This window comes from Lolium rigidum, chromosome 5, assembly GCF_022539505.1.
Source record: "Lolium rigidum isolate FL_2022 chromosome 5, APGP_CSIRO_Lrig_0.1, whole genome shotgun sequence".
NCBI classification, from domain to species: Eukaryota; Viridiplantae; Streptophyta; class Magnoliopsida; order Poales; family Poaceae; genus Lolium; species Lolium rigidum.
Window position 1 is genome coordinate 70,986,905 of NC_061512.1, and position 6,545 is coordinate 70,993,449.

At 47.7% G+C, this 6,545-nt stretch overlaps 1 pseudogene; it reads right to left on the reverse strand.

Annotated features, from left to right (window-relative positions):
- Positions 1–1,310: 1,310 nt before the first annotated feature.
- LOC124656094 lies at positions 1,311–2,352 on the reverse strand (annotated as a pseudogene).
- Positions 2,353–6,545: the final 4,193 nt, after the last annotated feature.

Below are 6,545 nucleotides of genomic sequence, written 5' to 3' on the forward strand. Positions count from 1 at the left end.
GAGATGGCGGCGATGCGGGTGGATGTGCGCGGGTAGGTGGACGAACAGAATACGGAGTCACGGTACAGCTAGTTAACAAAATCTGTACCAGACGGAACCGCATTGCTACGTGGGCCACGTCTTGCCACAAACGAGTGGTCCAGAAAACGAGCTCAGATGAGCTCGGGACCAGAAACGCCCTTCCCCATAGTTACCTTTTGGTTACTTCAACTGGAAGACAAATCTCGTCGTCAAGAATGTTATTTCTCAATTGCCTCTTCGTTAGAGATTTAGAGGGGCGCTAAATGTCTATCCTGAATGTAGAACAAGTTTTCTGAGTACTTCCTGAGAATAAACTTGCCTCTTGGTTAGAAATACGAAAATAGGTGGATGACATTCGTGGCTTCTTTCCATTTACTGAGGCTACAGTAAAATGTGGAATTCCTACTTGCAGTGTTGCACTACTTACTTCTGGTTTTATCGTCTTCGTCTATACTGGTGTGTGACCAAAATTTCTCGATGTCAAATTGTCAAAGTTTTGGTCAAGAGCAAAAAAAATTGTCTTGTTGTCTCTAAATTAATCTAATTTGATGTTGCATACATTAGACTTGTTTCTTGTTTAATCTACACCTATAGTGTTATACTTCATGGTGTGGTATTAAGTTGAGGTGGGATACTTTCGATTGGCAAGGAGCAAGTGCATCAATTCAAAGTGTTGTGTTCTGTATGAGACTGTATGCCGTCTTCGTTCTTGTTCTCCCCCGGTGCCATAGTCTCTCTGTTCTTAAATAAACATGAGTTGGTAAACTGCAGAACATATTTGCATTTTGCAGAAATAAACATTTTCATGTCTCTGAATTTTTTTTGATTTGATCTTATCTGATACTGGTGTGCCTGTGTATTCTTTTCTCATACTGTCCGATATGACTTATGAGATATTTCCCGCTATCATCTCAGTTTTATCAGGAACCTTTGCCATTGCAACAAATAATATTTTCAGACGCAAACAGACAGCAGTTGTCCATAACAAAAACATGAATCAAACTGTGATGGCAAATTCCAAATTGCAGCAGATACACAATGTTATTTCAGATGCAAAAGGACACTACATTTCATTCGAAAGCAACTAAGGGACATACAAAGTTGCAATTACAATATTTGTATTACAATGTGTGTTTCACAAGTACACGAGCTGCGCGCTAGCTCCTTCATGTCGCTGGTCGGCCGGTTCTTGCCACCGGTGAAACTATCTTCAGCAACTGATCTCTTGGCGCCACTTCGTCAGCATCCGCAGTAGGACCTTTTCAGCATGTGCAGGAGCATCTCGTCAGCTAGTCTTCGTCGCCGGCGAACCACGGGAGCTTGAGCGCGTCGGCCGCCGTCAACCTCTTCTCGGGGTTGCACGTAAGCAGCCCCGCCATGACCTCGAATCCTTCCTCAGACAGGGTCTCCTCGGGGAACAGCTCGCGCAGCCTGCTGCGCTGTCCGGGCTTCAGCGCTGGAATCTTGGCGGCGCGGGGCAGGGACGCGAACCCGGGCCACTCGACGTCGTCCGGCGTGCCTAGCAGCCCGAAGATGGTCCATAGGTAGATAATCTCCTCAGCGTAGAGACGTTGCATCTCGAGCAGGGCTTCCTCGACGCCGGCACGCAGCAGAAGCATCTCGCCGCCGACGAGCTCTGCCATGACGCAGCCGATCGACCAGGAGTCCACGAGCGAGTCGATATCCGGTTTCCCCAGGAGCACCTCCGGAGCGGCGTAGGGCATCGTGCCGGCCTCGCTGTGCGGCGGCGGGTCGGACGCCGAGATGGCCAGGCCGAAATCGCAGATCTTGAGGACCTCCTCGCCTTCCGTGAGCAGGAGGTTGGCCGGCTTGATGTCGCGGTGGACGACGTTGCGTTCATGCACCCCCTTGGCGCCCGTCAGGAGCTGGCGCATGAAGGCGCGCACGGTGGCCTCCGGGGGCGGCTGCGCGCCGCAGCCCTGCCGCTCGTCGAGGATGTCGCGGAGGCTCTGGCCGGCTACGAAGTCCATGACGAGGCCGAGCTTGGTGGTGCTCGGGTTAAGGACGACGCCGTGGAAGCCGACGACGTGGGGGTTCCCGCTGCACGCCTCGAGGAACCGGGCCTCCCGCAGAAGCTGCTCCCGGGGATCGGGGCATTCGGCGGCGTCGACTTCCGGCGGCGGCGAGGCTAGGTGCTTGATCGCGACGGTCTGGCCCGTGACGCGGTGGCGAGCCTTGAAGACGACGCCGAAGGCGCCCTCGCCGAGGCAGGTCTTCTCTTCCTGACGAGGCGACGACGACCTTCTTCTTCTTGTTGACGGCCTGGCCACCCATGACGACGGCGGCGGCTGGTCGCTTGCAGATGGCCATAGCTAGGGCGAGGGATCGATCAGACAGAGTAGAAGGTGGAGGAGGGGGTGGGATCGATCACACAGCACAGGAGTAGCTCAAATGGATCTGAACACTAGGGCGAGGCTAATAACGAGGCCGGGGCGGGAAGGAGAACTCGAGCCGGATTCGTAATTTGGGGCGAAAACGCGTACTGAACCCGATTGGAGTCGATGACAACTTGACGAATGCGTTGTGTTCGGTCTCGGATTCGAACTGCAGTTGGACTTTCCATGTTGTGAAACAATGCGGTCCTAGATTTTCCTTTCCTTGTTTTTTTTGCATGGTAATACGATTCTCATTGATAAATCCCAATTGCTAAAAAGTGCTTGGATGCTGGTTTTTTGTCCGTCCGATTCGCCCGATCAAAATCCTGTCGCGAGTTTGGTTCCGACAAAGTCTCACCTGCCAGTTCGGTGTTAAATTTCTGGTCCGTACTAACTTCCGCAAATAGCACTTGGATAGCCAGTTCGGTTTCTTTTCATGGTGTTTTCCTTTGACCAAATTGTTTTGTTCACAAATGTACTAAGTTGTATTATTTGACTAGTATTGTTGGTTCCACGCATAACCTAAGTTGTATTTTATACACAATAATTTGTTTACTCACACATTTGTTAAATCGTGTTTACCGCCATGAAGACAACAAATTTGTTTCTTCAGATATGTGGCAAGTTATATTTTTGGCAGCGGTATTATTGGTTCCACATATGAACTAAATTGTATTTTGCACATAAGAAATTGTTCACTAACACATATATTTTCTAAGTTGTGTTTGTAGACGGTAAAATTGTTGCTTCACATATGTGCTAAGTTGAATTTTGCCAGTGGTATTATTGATTTCACGGATGATCTAAGTTGTAATTTGACGGTGGTATTATTGGTTCCACATAGGGTTTCCCGCAATACGTGGGAGCGGTGTGGGTGGGGGAACCCCGGCGTCCTTCAAGAAGGAATGGCGGCACCCGCAGGCGTCACCGCGCCTGTGTCAGCTAGCCGACAGGGATCCACAACACGGACACTCCATCATGCTCCGCCATCCTCGATGCCGACCAACTTGCACCACCGCGGTCGTGCAATCACCACCGCCATCTCACCGTGGCCCAAGTAATTTGTTGCTTCACACTTGTGCTAAGTTGCATACTCATCATTGTGTAATAACCCAGAACATAGGAACAACGAAGGGTAGATTTAGAAATGGGATGTGCATTTCATCGCAAAACGGGGGAAATTTTCGCGCCTTATTGCAACTAAACCTACGAGGGATCGAGGTTCTCTCTCATTTTTGCACTTAGGGTTAGGCAATGTGAGTTAAGGAAATTTCGACATGATCTCTTTTGTATCTTGTTACTTTGGGGAATGATTGCATTTGATAAGTGTTAAACATTTAAATATAAACATCACACAATATAAACAATGAATTTAAAATTCAAACACAAGATATAAATTCAAATCATTTTGAATTTCAAAGTGTATTTAATCAAGAATATACACATTACATAATACAAAAGCTCATAACCAAAAACTTGAGCTTTATTGATATACAACACAATTACAAAGTCTTTACAATATTCTTGATACAAGAATTGAGACATAATGATCAGAATTAAAAGAAAAGGAAAATTACAAGTTATTCTAAACTAAACCTAAACTAAGTGGCTTGAGGATGATCTTCTGGCCATAATTCAAACCTGCACAACAAAGAACAGATACTAGACAGAATACAAGTGTTATCAAAGTTCAGTTTAGACAGTTAGCAGAAATAACACAAGATTCAGTTTGGACAGTGCACACTGTCACAGCACACTTGTGCTTGTCCAAATTTCTGGACAGCACAAGATAGGCATAGGCAGACCAACACTGAGCAAGCCACAGGGGCTCAAGTTTCACCATATGAAGGTTGTTGCTAGCCAAGCAACAGCAAGGCAATGCAAGGGGTGAGTCATAAAGTAACCAGGCTTGTGTGTCATGGCCAGGGAAGAAGTAGAGACCATATAAATAGCACACAAACCCTAGAACCATGACAGTCGACCACATATGCAAATCACCAGGTAAGGGTGCAGTAAGAACAAGCACCAGTTCATCCAGTTCATACTCAAGAACAGAAACCAACACAACCACTTAGCCCCCAGGAATCATGGTGACCTGAGAAGCTCAACCAGAAACTGGAGGTGAAGGGCTGTGCACAAAAACCCCAAGTCTGCATCAACCAAATATTTCACACTAGGAGCTGGAACAAGGTATACCAAGTTCCTGGACAGATCCAATGGATCTGATCCATCATATATGCATGATATAAGCATGGGAATGAGCAGATGCTCAAATGGGTAGATCATCACTTGGTTTTCACCAAGGATTACTGCCAGTCCAAAAAGGCACTAAAAATAGAAAGCATCTAGGTACAGATCTTGTACACAGAAACTAGCACACATGCACAGATGCATACACTAGCCAGATCAGATGCACAGATAGCACCAGTAGATGAATTGCAAGGATTAGCAGCTAATAAGACTACACAGTAAATCCTAAGCTATGAACCATCAGTAAACCCTAGATTTTCATCAGGCAAGCATATTGGCATTCATATCAAGTATGATTCCCAAATATGCAAGCAAAGGTTGAGTAGCCACAAGATCAAATTAAATAGGTGAGCAACCAATCAGTAGCAAGGCCACTGAGGTCACATCACACTTAGCACCAATTAAAAGAAAGCCAAATATAGCACATCATTATCCAGGAATGGATTCAGATTCAATTGCTTGCTAGAAAATCATGAATAGCCAAATCATTTGCAAGCAAGTCATTTAAATCATTACGGCATAAGCAGTTCATCATAACTTAATTAATTCAAGCATGAATTTATCACAGATCCATGCTTAATACTGACAGTAGCATACTATTAAGCAACACAGTTCAATCACTGCATCATAGCCACTGGAGCAAGTCCAGCAGCTTGAATAAGCAACAGCATAGTGATGCTTGAGCATCAGCATCACAAGGAATTGAATCACTTAGCCACAGAATTAATCAGTAAGCCATCACTGACAATTAATTGATCAAATGGATCAATTGAATCAAGTCAAGTTACACAGGGAAGCTAGCCAACAAGCAAAGGGTGATCCAATGGATCACTAGCTTGCATAGGAAGCACGAAGCATATCACAGGCACCACCGGCACACACAAGTGTCACCGATACATCACAAGTACACCTAGACAAGCAAGCATGATATGCCAGTAAGCACAAGCAAGCCATAATCAAGTATAGCATGGCATAGCAAGTTCATAAGCAAGCACAGCAGGGCCTGGCAAGCACAGAGCATGCTAGGAGCAGCAGAGAAGCAAGTAAAGCATGAATCGCAAGCAAAGCAACACTGGCCAGTACCAGTAACTGGTAAATTGGCCATGAGCTTGCAGTAGGTAGCAGCACTGGAAGGTTAAGCAACTATGGCATAGCTCTGTGTGATCACAGGATCACCAGAGAGCAACAGAGCATGAGGAGGAAGAAGAACAGTAGCAAGGGAGGCGCACAGAAGAGAAGGAGGAGATGAAGTACTTACTTGCGCCTGGAAGCAGAGGCTAGGGCATGGCGAGGCAGTGCTCGCGCGGCCCTAACAGCTGCAAGTCCAGGGTAGGCGCCGACGTTACGCCGGCGAACCCAACACCACCGTAGCGAGCACCTGAGGCGACGGCACGAGTACTGCGAGCAGCAACCGCGCCAAGTCAACCCCAGGAGCGCACCCATCGTCGGCGAGGACGAGAGCTCGCCGGAGTTCGTCGAGGCGATTCTCCACGAGATCCAGAACGGAGGCGATTCGCCAGGAGAGGAAGAGAAGGGGAAAACCACGCGGACAGCATCGATAGATCCGCGCGCGGCGGTTCTGGTTTGGTAGATGGCTACGGCGGGGGAGCTCGGAGCTGGCCGGAGCGAGGCGGCGGCCATGGCGGCGACGCCATCGCCACGGGCGTCGCAGGAGACTAGGGTTAGAGACGAAGAGCGTGAGAGGGCCGAGTGAGTGAGAGAGAGGTGGGCCGTTCGGCGCCACCGACCCATAAGGGACAAGCCTTATTGGGCTGTCCCTGGGCTTTAGGTAAATGGGCTGGGCCCAATAGGGGCCAGGGGGCATTTTTGTCTTTTAACAATTAATAAAAGACCAGAACTTTACCAATTTTTAATAAA